The sequence below is a fragment of the Triticum urartu genome, chromosome 1A (genome assembly GCF_056163025.1).
Source record: "Triticum urartu cultivar PI428250 chromosome 1A, HENAU_Tu73, whole genome shotgun sequence".
Lineage (NCBI taxonomy): Eukaryota > Viridiplantae > Streptophyta > Magnoliopsida > Poales > Poaceae > Triticum > Triticum urartu.
Genome location: NC_141873.1, coordinates 422,964,770 through 422,981,772, shown reverse-complemented (window position 1 = coordinate 422,981,772; position 17,003 = coordinate 422,964,770). Strand labels below are relative to the sequence as shown.

Genomic DNA, 17,003 nt, shown 5'->3' with positions numbered 1-17,003 from the left:
TCAGTCGGATCGGATTCGATGAAAAGGGTCCTTATGAAGGGTAAATAGCAATTGGCATATCACGTTGTGGTTTTTGCGTAGGTAAGAAACGTTCTTGCTAGAAACCCATAGCAGCCACGTAAAACATGCAAACAACAATTAGAGGACGTCTAACTTGTTTTTTCAGGGTATGCTATGTGATGTGATATGGCCAAGAAGAATGTGATGAATGATATGTGATGTATGAGATTGATCATGTTCTTGTAATAGGAATGACGACTTGCATGTCGATGAGTATGACAACCGGGAGGAGCCATAGGAGTTGTCTTTATTTATTGTATGACTTGCGTGTCATTGAACAACGCCATGTAATTACTTTACTTTATTGCTAACCGGTAGCCATAGTAGTAGAAGTAATAAGTTGGCGAGACAACTTCATGGAGACACAATGAAGGAAATCATGATGATGGAGATCATGGTGTCATGCCGGTGACGATGATGATCATGGAGCCCCGAAGATGGAGATCAAAAGGAGCAATATGATATTGTCCATATCATGTCACTATTTGATTGCATGTGATGTTTATCATGTTTATACATCTTATTTGCTTAGAACGACGGTAGCTTAAATAAGATGATCCCTCACTAAAATTTCAAGAGAAGTGTTCTCCCTAACTGTGCACCGTTGCGAAAGTTCGTCGTTTCGAAGCACCACGTGATGATCGGGTGTGATAGATTCTTACGTTCGAATACAACGGGTGTTGACGAGCCTAGCATGTATAGACATGGCCTCGGAACACATGTGAAACACTTAGGTTAACTTGACGAGCCTAGCATGTACAGACATGGCCTCGGAACACGGAGGACCGAAAGGTCGAACATGAGTCGTATAGAAGATGCGATCAACATGAGATGTTCACCAATGATGACTAGTCCGTCTCACGTGATGATCGGACACGGCCTAGTTGATTCGGATCATGTATTAGTTAGATGACTAGAGGGATGTCTATCTAAGTGGGAGTTCATAAGATGAACTTAATTATCCTGAACATAGTCAAAAGGTCTTCGCAAATTATGTCGTAGCTCGCGCTTCAGTTCTACTGTTTAGATATGTTCCTAGAGAAAAATTAGTTGAAAGTTGATAGTAGCATTTATGCAGACAGTAGAAGGCTTATGTCCTTAATGCACCGCTCAGTGTGCTAAACCTCGAATGTCGTCTGTGGATGTTGCGAACATCTGACATACACGTTTTAATGACTACATGATAGTTCAGTGCGTAATGCTAAATGGTTTAGAATTGAGGCACCAAAGACGTTTTTGAAACATCGCAGAACATATGAGATGTTCCAAGGACTGAAATTGGGATTTTAGGCTCGTGCCCACGTCAAGAGGTATAAGACCTCCGACGATTTTCTTAGCCTGCATAATAAGGGAGAAAAGCTCAATCTTGAGCTTGTGCTCAGATTGTCTGAGTACAACAATCGCTTGAATCGAGTGGGAGTTGATCTTCCAGATGAAATAGTGATGGTTCTCCAAAGTCACTGCCACCAAGCTACTAGAGCTTCATGATGAACTATAACATATCAGGGATAGATATGATCCTTGAGCTATTCGCGACATCGCGAAAAGTAGAAATCAAAAGGTAGCATCAATCGTTGATGGTTAGTAAAACCACTAGTTTCAAGAAGGGCAAGGGCAAGAAAGGGATACTTCATGGAACAACAAATCAGTTGCTGTTCCAGTGAAGAAACCCAAAGTTGAACCCAAGCTCGAGACTAAGTGCTTCTGTAATAAGGGGAACAGTCACTGAAGTAGAACCACCCTAGATACTTGGTAGATGAGAAGGCTGGCAAGGTCGACAGAAGTATATTGGATATGCATTATAATGTGTACTTTACTAGTACTCCTAGTAGCACCAGGGTATTAGATACCGGTTCGGTTGCTAAGTGTTAGTAACTCGAAACAAAAGGCTACGGAATAAACGGAGACTAGCTAAAAGGTGAGATGACGATATGTGTTGGAAGTATTTCCAAGGTTGATCAAATATCGTATGCTCCCTCTACCATCGAGATTGGTATTAAAACCTAAATAATTGTTATTTGGTGTTTGCGTTGAGCATAGACATGATTGGATTATGTCTATCGCGATACGGTTATTCATTTAAGGAGAATAATGGTTACTCTGTTTATTTGAATAATACCATCCCGATCGTAGTGATACACATTTTCATGCCAAAGGTATAAGATAGTAATGATAGTACCACACAAATGTGGCACTGCAATTTCAGTCATATTGGTATAAAACGCATGAAGAAGCTCCATGTTGATGGATCTTTGGACTCACTCATTTTTGAAAGGATTGAGACATGCGAACCATGTTTGTTGGTAGATATGCATGAAGAAACTCTATATAGATGGATCGTTTGGACTCACTTGATTTTGAATCACCTGAGACATGCAAATCATACCACATGGGCAAGATGACTGTAAAGCCTCATTTTCAGTAAGATCGAACATGAAAGCAACTTGTTGGAAGTAATACATCTTGATGTGCGCTGTCCAATGAATGCTGAGGCATGTAGTGGATATCGTTATGTTCTTACTTCACAGATGATTTGAGTATATACTGAGTATATTTACTTGATGAAACATAAGTCTGAATTATTGAAAGGTTCAAGTAATTTCAGAGTGAAGTTGAACATCGTCATGACAAGAGGATAAAATGTCTATGATATGATCGTAGATATGAATATCTGAATTACGAGTTTGGCACAGAATTAAGACATTGTGGAAATTATTTCACAACTAATACAGCCTGGAACACCATAGTGTGATGGTGTGTCCGAACATCATAACTGCACCCTATTGGATATGATGCATACCATGATGTCTCTTATCGAATTACCACGATAGTTTATGGGTTAGGCATTAGAGACAACCATATTCACTTTAAATAGGGCACCACGTAATTCCGATGATATGATACCGTATGAACTATGGTTTAGAGAAACCTAAGCTGTCATTTCTTAAAAGTTTGGGGCTGCAAAACTTATGTGAAAAAGTTTTAGGCTGATAAGCTCGAAGCCAAAGCGGATAAATGTATCTTCATAGGACACCCAAAACAGTTGGGTTTACCTCTTGTCTCAGATCTAAAAGCAATAAGGATTGTTTCAAAAATCGGGTCCTTTCTCGAGAAAAAGGTTTCTCTCGAAAGAATTGAGTGGGAGGATGGTGGAGACTTGATGAGGTTATTGAACCGTCACTTCAACTAGTGTGTAGCAGGGCACAGGGAGTTGTTCATGTGGCACCTACACCAATTGAAGTGGAAGCTTATGATAGTGATCATGAAACTTCGGATCAAGTCACTACCAAACCTCGTAGGATGACAAGGATGCGTACTACTTCAGAGTGGTACGTAGTCCTGTCTTGGAAGTCATGTTGCTAAACAACAATGAACCTATGAGCTATGTAGAAGCGATGGTGGGCCCGGATTCCAAAAAAATGGCTCGAGGCCATAAAATCCGAGAGAGGATCCATGTATGAAAACAAAGTGTAGACTTTGGAAGAACTACTTGATAGTCATAAGGCTGTTGGGTGCAGATGGATTTTAAAAGGAAGACGGACAATGATGGTAAGTGTCACCATTGAGAAAGCTCGACTTGTCATTAAGATGTTTCCCGTTAAGTTCAAGGAGTTGACTATGATGAGACTATCTCACACATAGTGATGCTAAAAGTCTGTTGGAATTATGTTAGCAGTTACAACATTATTTATGAAATCATGCAGATAGGATTTCAAAACATTGTTTCCTCGATGATTTTCTTGAGGAAAGGTTGTATGAGATACAACCAGAAGGTTTTGTCAATCCTGGAAAAATGCTAAAAAGTATGCAAAGCTCCAGCAATCCTTCTAAGGACTGGAGTAAGCATCTCGGAGTTGGAATGTACACTTTGATGAGATGATCAAAGATTTTGGGTTTATACATAGTTTATGAGAAACTTGTATTTCCAAAGAAGTGAGTGGGAGCACTATAAAATTTCTGATGAGTATATGCTGTTGACATATTGTTGATCGAAAATGATGTAGAATTTCTGGAAAGCATATAGGGTTATTTGAAAAGTGTTTTTCAATGGAAAACCTGGATTGAGCCACTTGAACATTGAGCATCAAGATCTATAAGGATAGATCAAAACGCTTAATGGTACTTTCAAATGAGCACATACCTTGACATGATCTTGAAGGTGTTCAAGATGGATCAGTCAAAGAAGGAGTTCTTGCCTGAGTTGTAAGGTATGAAGTTAAGACTTAAAGCTCGACCACGGCAGAATAGAGAGAAAGGACGAAGGTCGTCCCCTATGCTTAGACATAGGCTCCATAGTATGCTATGCTGTGTACCGCACCTGATGTGTGCCTTGCCACATGTCTCTCAAGAGGGTACAAAGGTGATCAAGGAGTGGATCACCAGACGGCGGTCAAAATTGTCCTTGGAGAAAATAAGGACATGTTTCTCGATTATGGAGGTGATAAAGAGTTCGGCGTAAAGGGTTACGTCGATGCAGCCTTAACACAAATCCGAATGACTCTGAATAGCAAACCGGATACGTATAGTGGAGCAACCATTTGGAATAGCTCCAAGTGGAACGTGGTAGCAGCATCTACGATATGACATAAAGTTTTGCGAAATACATAGGGATCTGAATGTTGCAGACCCGTTGACTACAACAACCTCTCTCACAAGCATAACATGATCAAACCCAGAACTCATTGAGTGTTAATCACATAGTGATGTGAACTATATCATTGACTCTAGTAAACTCTTTGGATGTTAGTCACATGGCGATGTGACCTGTGATCACATGGCAATGTGAACTAGATTATTGACTCTAGTGTAAGTGGGAGACTGCTGGAAATATGCCCTAGAGGCAATAATAAATTGATTATTATTATATTTCCTTGTTCATGATAATCGTTTATTATCCATGCTAGAATTGTATTGATAGGAAACTCAGATACATGTGTGGATACATAGACAACACCATGTCCCTAGTAAGCCTCTAGTTGACTAGCTCGTTGATCAATAGATGGTTATGGTTTCCTGACCATGGACATTGGATGTCGTTGATAACGGGATCACATCATTAGGTGAATGATGTGATGGACAAGACCCAATCCTAAGCCTAGCATAAAGATCGTGTAGTTCGTATGCTAAAGCTTTTCTAATGTCAAGTATCATTTCCTTAGACCATGAGACTGTGCAACTCCCGGATACCATAGGAATACATTGGGTGTGCCAAACGTCACAACGTAACTGGGTGGCTATAAAGGTACACTACAGGTATCTTCGAAAGTGTCTGTTGGGTTGGCACGAATCGAGACTGGGATTTGTCACTCCCTGTAAATGGAGAGGTATCTCTGGGCCCACTCGGTAGGACATCATCATAATGTGCACAATGTGACCAAGGAGTTGATCACGGGATGATGTGTTACGGAACGAGTAAAGAGACTTGCCGGTAATGAGATTTGAACAAGGTATCGGGATACCGACGATCGAATCTCGGGCAAGTATCGTACCACTAGACAAAGGGAATTGTATACGGGATTGATGGAATCCTCGACATCGTGGTTCATCCGATGAGATCATCATGGAACATGTGGGAGCCAACATGGGTATCCAGATCCCGTTGTTGGTTATTGGCCGAAGAGTTATCTCGGCCATGTCTGCATGACTCCCGAACCCGTAGGGTCTACACACTTAAGGTTCGATGACGCTAGGGTTATAGGGAATAGATATACATGGTTACTGAATGTTGTTCGGAGTCCCGGATTAGATCCCGGACATCACGAGGAGTTCCAGAATGGTCCAAAGGTAAAGATTAATATATAGGAAGTATGGTTTTGGCCACCGGAAGTGTTCCGGGCATCACCGGTAGTGTACCGGGACCACTGGAGGGGTCCGGGGGTCCACCAGGTGGGGCCACCAGCCCCGGAGGCCTACATGGGCCAATAGTGGTAAGGGACCAGCCCCTAAGTGGGCTGGGGCGCCTCCCCACCAAGGCCCATGCGCCTAAGGGGAAGAGGGGGCAAACCCTAAGGGCAGATGGGCCTTAAGGCCCATGCCTGGTGCGCCTCCCTCTCCCCCTCCACTTGGCCGCCAACCTAGATGGGATTGGGGCTGGCCACCGCCCCTAGGGTGGAACCATAGGTGGGGCGCACCCCTCCCTCTCCCCTATATATACTTGAGGACTTGGGGCTGCCAATAGATGGGTTCCTCTCCTTGGCGCAGCCCTTCCCCTCTCCCTCCTCATCTCTTGCGGTGCTTGGCGAAGCCCTGCTGGAGTACCACGCTCCTCCACCACCACCACGCCGCCGTGCTGCTGCTGGATGGAGTCTTCCCCAACCTCTCCTTCTCCCCTTGCTGGATCAAGGCGTAGGAGACGTCACCGGGCTGTACGTGTGTTGAACACGGAGGTGCCGTCCGTTCGGCACTAGGATCATCGGTGATTTGGATCACGACGAGTACGACTCCATCAACCCCGTTCACTTGAACGCTTCCGCGTAGCGATCTACAAGGGTATGTAGATGCACTCTCCTTCCCTCGTTGGTAGACTTCTCCATAGATTGATCTTGGTGATGCGTAGAAAATTTTGAATTTCCGCTACATTCCCCAACAGTGCTCCAGCCACCAGTGGAATGCGATGGTCCGCAGCTCGACGTGGCGGCAGGGCTTGAGGTGTAGCAAAGAGTTCAGCGAACTCCTCCAACAGTGGTTGCACTTCACTCGGTATAGTATGTTCCTCTATTTCAGAGCTTTGTTCAAGGGAACACACCATGGATACTGCCGCTGGAGACACTTGCACCATGTGTGTGACCGCATGATGACGAAGCAGCCCACGCACCTTCTTTGCTGACATCTTCTTGCAACTCACGACTTTGTCAGTAATCCCTTGGAGGGTGATATGTCTCCCCTTGTGAGAGAACCGGAGACAATGCCCCCTCCAGTTTGCCCACATGGGGCTATGATCACAAAGCCAGTCGGCTCCCATAATCATGCGGCCCTAGGCTACAACATTCTGCCACAACAAGGCAGCTGTACCCCGAAAGTTCAGCACAACATAGCGAGTATTGAAACTCTCCTGGACTCTAAACAACTCAAAATAAACTTCATATTGCTGCTGCTAGAGCTTAGGATTTTCCCCATCAAACTTAGGGAATTCCATTTTGGGTGTGTGCGATCCTAGTGGACGCCCCCAATGCTCACAATATATCCTATCATCTTCATTCCCATGCTCTCCTCCCCCAAAATTGCGACCCGGAATTGAGACACTATGATTGGGCGCACCTGTGACCGGGGCGTGCATCCCAGCTCCCAAGAGCCCAGGAGCATCACCCCGAAAGAGTTGGGCATCGCGGCGGTCACTTGACCCGAATCCAGCACGCCCAAGGTGGTAGTGGTCAGCGGCGGCTCGATCCTGATGCGGGCGCAGCAGGTGCGTGGACGGCACCGGTGCAACCCTTGGAGATGGAGCAGTAACTCCTCCGCAGTCGATCTCCAGCTGCTCGACCCCAGGCCCCGCGTCCTGGTTGTTGCGGGCGGTGGCCTCCTGGTCGAGGTCGTCCTGATGTCGACGGTGGCCGGCCCCTCTGGTGATGTGGACGCACCGCCGCCCCCATTGATCTGCGCTGCTTCCATGGCCGCCTTTATCTGGGCTTGCTCCTCTTTCAACTCCGCCACCGCCCCCTTCAAATCCTTGAACTCCGCGAGCAGCTGCTTCATCAGATCGACCATAGTCTGATTCTACTCATTCATCTCCTCCACTCTCTGGCTTATGGCCTCGATCTGCTGGTTTTGTTTGTTCGGCGCCAGCATGGGCAGGATCGGTTGCTCTGAATACCAATAGGTCTCTAGGGAAAGGAACTTGGAGAGGGAAATGGGGATCGGAGGTAGCAGATAGAAGGTTAGGTATAGACCATAGGATAGTTAATCAGACTCCACCTTTCTCTCCTCACCTGCCCCGCCTTAAGAGACGAGGCCACACACACACGCTCAAGGCTCACTCAGTCATTACATGGGCCTGGCCCTAGTCACGGGACGCAGCCCGGTACGCCCGTGGGCCATGACAAAATCCATATCAAACGGAGTCCGAATGTGATACTAACTGACGGAGATTTTTTTTGGAATATATGTGATTTTTGGGAATAAAAATCAATGCGAGACGATGCCCAAGGGGGCCACGAGGCAAGGGGCATGCCCTAGGGGGTCAGGCGTGCCCTGGGCCCTCATGGCCACCCCGTAAGGCGGTTGATGCCCTTCTTTCGCCGCAAGAAAGCTCATATCCGGATAGAGATCATGTTAAAATTCTAGCCCAATCGGAGTTACAGATCTCAAGGAATTTAAGAAACGGTGAAAGGGTAGAATCACAGAACGCAGAAGCAGAGAGAGACAGATCCAATGTCGGAGGGGCTCTCGCCCCTCCCACGCTATGGAGACCATGGACCAGAGGGGAAACCCTTCTCCCATGTATGGAGAAGGTCAAGGAAGAAGAAGAAGGAGGGGGGCTCTCTCCCCCTCGCTTCCGGTGGCGTTGGAACGCCACCCGGGGCCATCATCATCACCGTAATCTACACCAACACCTCTGCCATCTTCACCAACATCTCCATCACCTTCCACCCTCTATCTACAGCGGTCCACTCTCCCGCAACCCGTTGTGCCCTCTACTTGAACATGGTGCTTTATGCTTCATATTATTATCCAATCATGTGTTGCCATCCTATGATGTCTGAGTAGATTTTCGTTATCCTATCGGTGGTTGATGAATTGCTATGATTGGTTTAATTTTCTTGTGGTTATGTTGATGTACTTTGGTGCACATCATATGAGCGCGCGCGTGGACAACACCATAGGGTTAGTTGTATGTTGACAGGACTATGTATTGGAGGGCAAGAGTGACAGAAGCTTCAACCTAGCATAGAAATTGATGCATATGGGATTGAAGGGGGACCAATATATCTTAAAGCTATGGTTGGGTTTTACCTTAATGAACGTTTGTAGTTGCGGAAGCTTGCTAATAGTTCCAATCATAAGTGCATAGAATTCCAAGTCAGGGATGACATGCTAGAAGTGGCCTCTCCCACATAAAACTTGTTATCGGTCTAGTAAAGTAGTCAATTGCTTAGGGACAATTTCGCAACTCCTACCACCACTTTTACAGACTCACTATACTAACTTTATTGCTTCTTTACCTTAACAGACCCTACTTTTTATTTGCATGCACTTTATATTCTTGCAAACCTATCCAAAAACACGTACACAGTACTTCTAGTTTCATACTTGTTCTAGGTAAAGCAAACGTTAAGTGTGCATAGATCTTGAGGGAATATTTGTTCTACCTTTAGCTCTTCGTTGGGTTCGACACTCTTACTTATCAAAAGAGGCTACAATTGATCCCCTATACTTGTGGGTTATCACATAACAACATACGTTGCTCCCTTTGTCATTGGTATGTTACTTGCCCGAGATTCAATCGTCGGTATCTCACTACCTAGTTCAATCTCGTTACCAGCAAGTCTCTTTACTCGTTCTGTAATACAACATCCCGTAACTAACTCATTATTCACATTGCCTGCAAGGCTTATAGTGATGTGCATTAGCGAGAGGGCCCAGAGATACCTCTCCGATACACAGAGTGACAAAACCTAATCTCGATCTATGCCAACTCAACAAACACCATCAGAGACACAAGTAGAGCATCTTTATAATCACCCAGTTACGTTGTGATGTTTGATAGCACACAAGGTGTTCCTCTGGTATTCGGGGGTTGCATAATCTCATAGTCAGAGGAACATGCATAAGTTATGAATAAAGCAGTAGCAATAAAACTGAACGATCATTATGCTAAGATAATGAACGGGTCTTGTCCATCACATCACTCTCTAATGATGTGATCCCGTTCATCAAATGATAACACATGTCCATGGCTAGGAAACTTAACCATCTTTGATTAACGAGCTAGTCAAGTAGAAGCATACTAGGGACACTCTGTTTGTCTATGTATTCACACATGTACTAACTTTCCAGTTAATACAATTCTAGCACGAAAAATAAACATTTATCATGATATAAGGAAATAAACATTTAACACCAAGAGTTGACATCTATAAGTGATTAGTTCACATCTCCATGTGACTAACACCCAAAGGGTTTACTAGAGTCAATAATATAGTTCACATCGCTATGTGATTAACACCCAAAGTGTGATCATGTTTTGCTTGTGAGAGAAATTTAGTCAACAGGTCTGCCACATTCAGAGCCGTATGTATTTTGCAAATTTTCTATGTCTATAGTGCTTTGCATGGAGCTACTCTAGCTAATTTCTCCCACTTTCGATATGTATCTAGATCGAGACTTCGAGTCATCTAGATCGGTGTCAAAGCTTGCATCGACGTAACTCTTTACGACAAACTCTTTGTCACCTCCATAACCGAGAAGCAGTTCCTTGTTCCACTAAGGATATTTTTGACTGTTGTCCAGTGATCCACTCTTGGATCACTATTTTACCCTCTTGCCAAACTTATGGTGAGGTACACAATAGGTCTGGTACACAGCATAGCATACTTTATAGAACCTATGACTGAGGCATAGGGAATGACTTTTCACTCTCTTTCTATTTTCTGCCGTGCTCGGGTTTTGAGTCTTTACTCAACTTCACACCTTACAACACAGGCAAGAACTCCTTCTTTGACTTTTCCATTTTGAACTACTTCAAATCTTGTCAAGGTATGTACTCACTGAAAATATATCAAGCGTCTTAATCTATCTCTATAGATCTTGATGCTCAATATGTAAGTAGCTTCATTGAGGTCTTTCTTTGCAAAACTCTTTTCAACACTCCTTTATGCTTTCCGAAAAATTATACATTATTTCTGATCAACAATATGTCATTCACATATACTTATCAGAAATGTTGTAGTGCTCCCACTCACTTTCTTGTAAATATAGGCTTCATCGCAAGTCTGTATAAAACCATATGCTTTGATCACTTTATCAAAGTATATATTCCAACTCCGAGATGCTTGCACCAGTCCATAGATGGATCGCTGGAGCTTGCACACTTTGTTAGCACCTTTAGGATTGACAAAACCTTATTGTTGCATCATATACAACTCTTCTTTAAGAAATCCATTAAGGAATGCAGTTTTGACATCCATTTGCCAGATTTCATAAAATGTGGCACTTGCTAACATGATTCGGACAGACTTAAGCATCGCTATGAGTGAGAAAATCTCATCGTAGTCAACATCTTGAACTTGTCGAAAACCTTTTGCGACAATTCAAGCATTGTAGATAGTAACACTACTATCAGTGTCCATCTTCCTCTTGAAAATTCATTTATTCTTAATGGATCACCGATCAACGGGCAAGTCAATCAAAGTCCATACTTTGTTCTAATACATGGATCTCATCTCAGATTTCATGGCTTCATGCCATTTCGCGGAATCTGGGCTCATCATCACTTCCTCATAGTTCGCAGGTTCAGCAGGGTCAAGTAACATGACCTCCAGAACAGGATTACCATACCACTCTGGTGCGGAACATATTCTGGTTGACCAACGAGGTTCGGTGGTAACTTGATCTGAAGTTTCATGATCATCATCATTAACTTCCTCACTAATTGGTGTAGGAATCACTAGAACTGATTTCTGTGATGAACTACTTTCCAATTCGAGAGAAGGTACAATTACCTCATCAAGTTTTATATTCCTCCCAATTACTTCTTTCGAGAGAAACTTCTTCTCTAGAACGGATCCATTCTTAGCAACAAATATCTTGCCTTCGGATCTGTGATAGAAGGTGTACCCAACAGTTTCCTTTGGGTATCCTATGAAGACGCATTTCTCCGATTTGGGTTTGAGCTTATCAGGTTGAAAGTTTGTCACATAAGCATCATAGCCCCAAACTTTAAGAAATGATAGCTTAGGTTTCTTGCTAAACCACAGTTCATATGGTGTCATCTCAACGGATTTAGATGGTGCCCTATTTAACGTGAATGCATTTGTCTCCAATGCATAACCCCAAAATGATAGTGATAAGTCGGTAAGAGACATCATAGATTGCACCATATATAATAAAGTACGGTAGTGACGTTCGGACACACCATTACGCTGCGGTGTTCCAGGTGGCGTGAGTTGTGAAACTATTTTGCATTGTTTCAAATGAAGACCAAACTCGTAACTCAAAGATTCTCCTCCACGATTAGATCACAGAAACATTATTTTCTTGTTACGATAATTTTCCACTTCACTCTAAAATTCTTTGAACTTTTCAAATGTTTCAGACTTATGTTTCATCAAGTAGATAAACCCGTATCTGCTCAAATCATCTGTGAAGATCAGAAAATAACGATACCCGCCGCGAGCCTCAACACTCATCGGATTGCATACATCAGTATGTATTATTTCCATTAAGTTAGTTGCTTGCTCCATTATTCCGGAGAATGGAGTTTTAGTCATCTTGCCCACGAGGCATGGTTCGCAAGCATCGAATGATTCATAATCAAGTGATTCCATAAGCCCATCAGCATGGAGTTTCTTCATGCGCTTTACACCAATATGACCTAAACTTTAGTGCCACATATAAGTTGCAATATCATTATTAACTTTGCATCTTTTGGCTTCAATATTATGAATATGTGTATTACTATGATCTATATTCAATAAACCATTCACCTTGGGTGTATGACCTCAGAAGGTTTTATTCATGTAAACAGAATAACAATTATCCTTGACTTAAATGAATAATTGTATTGCAATAAACATGATCCAATCATATTATGCTCTACGCAAACACCAAATAACATTTATTATAGGTTCAACACTAATCCCGAAGGTAAAGGGAGTGTGCCATGGTGATCTTATCAACCTTGGAATCACTTCCAACTCACATCATCACCTCGCCCTTAACTAGTCTATGTTTATTTTGCAACTCCCGTTTCGAGTTACTACTCTTAGTAACTGAACCAGTATCAAATACTGAGGTGTTGTTATAAACACTATTAAAGTACACATCAATAACATGTATATCAAATATATACTTTTGTTCACTTTGCCATCCTTCTTATCCGCCAAGTATCTTGGGCAGTTCCACTTCTAGTGACCATTTCCTTTGCAGTAGAAGCAGTCAGTTCCAGGCTTGGGTCTAGCTTTGAGCTTCTTCATTGGAGCAGCAACTTGCTTGCTATTCTTCTTTGAAGTTCCTCTTTCTTTCCCTTTGCCCTTTTTCTTGAAACTAGTTGTCTTGTTAACCATCAACACTTGATGCTATTTCTTGATTTCTACCTTCGCCGATTTCAGCATCGCGAAGAGCTTAGGAATTACTTTCGTTATCCCTTGCATATTATAGTTCATCACTAAGTTCTAGTAACTTGGTGATAGTGACTAGAGAACTTTGTCAATTACTATCTTATCTGGAAGATTAACTCCCACTTGATTCAAGCAATTGTAGTACCCAGAAAATCTGAGCACATGCTCACTAGTTGAGCTATTCTCCTCCATATTGTAGGCAAAGTACTGTCATAGGTATTCTACCTCTCGACACGGGCATGAGTATGAAATACCAATTTAAACTCTTAGAACATCTTATATCCTCTGCGGCGTTCAAAACGTTTTTGAAGTCCCAGTGCTAAGCTGTAAATCATGGTGCGCTAAACTATCAAGTAGCCAGCATACCGAGCTTTACCAAATGTTCATAACATCTGTATCTGCTCCTGCAATAGGTCCGTAACCTAGTGGTGCATCAGGGACATAATTCTTCTATGCAGCAATGAGGATAATCGTCAAACCACGGACCTAGTCCGCATCATTGCTACTATCATCTTTCAACATAGTTTTTCTCTAGGAACATATCAAAAATAAACGGGAAGCTACATCATGAGCTATTGATCTACAACATAGTTATGCAAATACTATCAGGACTAATTTCATGATAAATTAAAGTTCAATTAATCATATTACTTAAGAACTCCCACTTAGATAGACATCTGTAGCGACTCGACCCACATGGATCAAGTCTCTGTGCTTAAGTGTCATCCCTGGATCAGTATGCTGGCACACACAGTACTCGAGGATTTATAACAGAGGTAAATCACATGTGTAAAGTAACATAAATACTATTATCTCAATCCAAATAGCGGAAGTAACAACAATGTTATGGATTCCCATCAACACCAACAGCAAAGTTGAGTGTAGACATGCTAACCCTAACGTATCACTTACTCGTCATAAGAATCCTGCAACATGTGATGTTGCAGCCATGTAGGTCAGTACATTGAATGTACTGGCAAATTCACACCATAGAGGAATGATGAATAATAGCTATCAGTAGATGCATATTTGGCTGGTGGAGGCTCGATGGTTAAATTTTTGCATACAGCTAATTTTTTCCTATGACATAGGAATATATATTTTATTTAACTACCAAGTTGGTTGAAATTATTGAGAAGGTTCCTCCAACTCAATCCCAAAATAATAAGCATAATCCAACAAATTAATTAAGTAAAGTGATGAGATCAAACCAATAATTCAAGTACCATATACTCAAGATGTCCATAACCGGGGACACGGCTAATCATGATTAGTTTATACACTCTTCAGAGCTTTGCGCACTTTTCCCCACAAGACTTGGTCTCCTCCGTTGTATTTCTCGCACTGTTTGATGTTTGAGAAACGGATGACCGAGACACAGTCTTTCCGAAGAGGTCCCCTTAACCAATAGATAGGTCGTTACACCTACAATCCCCTACATCTGCTAGCCCATCATCGAAAGGATTCCCACAACTTACTCAACTATGCCAGAGCCCATAATGGCTTGTTGCTGCACACGGAAGTTTCTAGCATGAATAATCTTATGATCCCTTTGAGCCTGGGTGGCATTCCATAGGGTGATCACACGGGTACTCCGAGATCCCCTTGGGCAAGCACTGCGTTCTCCAGGTGCCCGAGCAAACCACTGGGTGCTCCAGGGTGCCCCAACCAATCCACCCAGATGTGTATTAAAGTAGCCACATTAAGTTAAACCTTAATTAACAACTCTCACATCTGTCATGGATACACTCAACCAATTCACGTCTATGAGCATAGCATAGCAGTATAAGCATAACATAGTAGTACCCAGGGGTTGAATGCAAGACAATAGGTTCCTACCTCATCAACTACTTCCCAATACCCACATGTTATCAATCCGACTCATGCAATGTTTGAGGGTAAAAGTAAAGCATAAAAACTGGGTATGAAAAGTATGATCAAAGTGTGAACTTGCCTCGTACTGTTGATGAAGATGATTCTCACTAATAACTCCTGATAGTTCTACTCGTCACACTCCGTTCAATCTATCGTGAGCAAGCAATTTCATACATAAGCACTCATGCAAAAGAATCAAAGAAAAGACTTCAGAAAACTACGAAAACAAGAAATTAACTCTTGCAACAGAAAACAATTTCTAACAGTACTGAAATTGAGTGAATTTGGTCTTATCAGAAAATTTAGGTCAAGAGCTTCAATTAGCAAAAAGAATCAACTAAATCGGAGTTACGAAACTCAAGTTATGATCAAAAGAAGTTTGAATATGAATCTGAACGAATTTTGAAATTTGAAAATTTCAAAAAAGTTGATGTGACAGGTTCACTCGATAGGTAAAAATAAGACAAAACTATAGGCGCTGGTTTCATCTAATTTGGATGAACGAGTAAAAAGTTATGGCTATTTGAAAAATTAGGGCCAAGTTGTTTTACGGAAGAAAAAATAGCTACGGCTAATAGAATTCTAGGTCGAATATATAAATACAGAGACTAATTGATAATCTAATTATTATACCGTACTAGTCTAGAAATAATAAATTACGGAAGTATAAAAAAACGAAGAAAGATACCTTTATAAGAGCATCTCCAATAGATGGTCCAAAATTTGGCGGTCCAAAACCAGAGATGTAAAATTTGGACCGTCAAAAATTGCGTTTTGGAGCTCCGAAAAAGCTCAACTCCAACAAATGGTCCAAATTGATGGTCCAAAAGAGCAACTCCAATAGATGGTCCAAAATGAAGATGTAAAATTTCTTAAAACAACATACTACCAGTCCATTCAACATAGTTTAAACATCAAATTCAACATAGTTTCATACATGAACTTCAACTACTACTTATTCAAACTACTAGATAAACTACTCCTCATCGTGGGGGCTGCGGAACTGTGCCTAGAACTCCTCCTTCGTCGGGTCGTCGCACCCGTCGTCCTCCTCCTCGTCCGAGAAGTCTGCCCAGTCCTCCTCGGAAGAGGACTCGATGGGGATCACCGTCGAGGGACCGGCCTTGTCCTCCTTCTTCGGCCCCTTCTTCTTCTGCTTCGCCTCACACTTTCAGTAGTACTCCATCTCGGCCTGGACGTACTCCGGATGCTCCCGAGCAAACCTCTCCATCGCCTCCTCGTCGGTCTCGCCAGCACTGACGACAACCGGCAGCTTCTTCGTCTTCTTCTTCTTCGTCATGATCTCCTTCATGTTGATGCCCTGCGGCACAAGCATCTCCGCTTCCGCCGGACTCTCGATCTCTGGGAAGTTGAGGTGCGACCGAGCCCTCTCGGCACGCCACACCGCCACGTCGTAGGCACGTGCGGCCTCGTGGGTAGAGGGGTACGTGTCGATCCACCAACGCCTTCCGGTGTCGAAGAACTCCACACCCCAGTTACCGGAGGGCTTCTGCCTCACGCCGAAGAAGCCCGACATGCTCTTCGGCGTCTTCTTCGGCGCCATCGGAGAGCGGTGGAGCGGCCGGGGTGGTGGCGGTGTGTGGGGCGGTGGCGGACGCAGCCGGGCGGAGCGGGGCGGGGCTGCGGGGCGGTGGCGGCGTGCGGGGCGGTGACGGACGGAGCTACGGCGTGCGGGGCGGATCTACGGGGCGGCGGTGGCGGGTGGAGCCACGACGGGCGGGCGGCGGGGCGGCATGGAAACAGCGGCGGGTGGCGGGGCCGGATCCGTGGTGG

The 17,003-nt window shown here is 43.4% G+C and overlaps 1 pseudogene; it reads right to left on the bottom strand.

The window, feature by feature from the left end:
• Nucleotides 1-16,218: 16,218 nt before the first annotated feature.
• On the bottom strand, nt 16,219-16,773 carry LOC125512663 (uncharacterized; annotated as a pseudogene).
• Nucleotides 16,774-17,003: the final 230 nt, after the last annotated feature.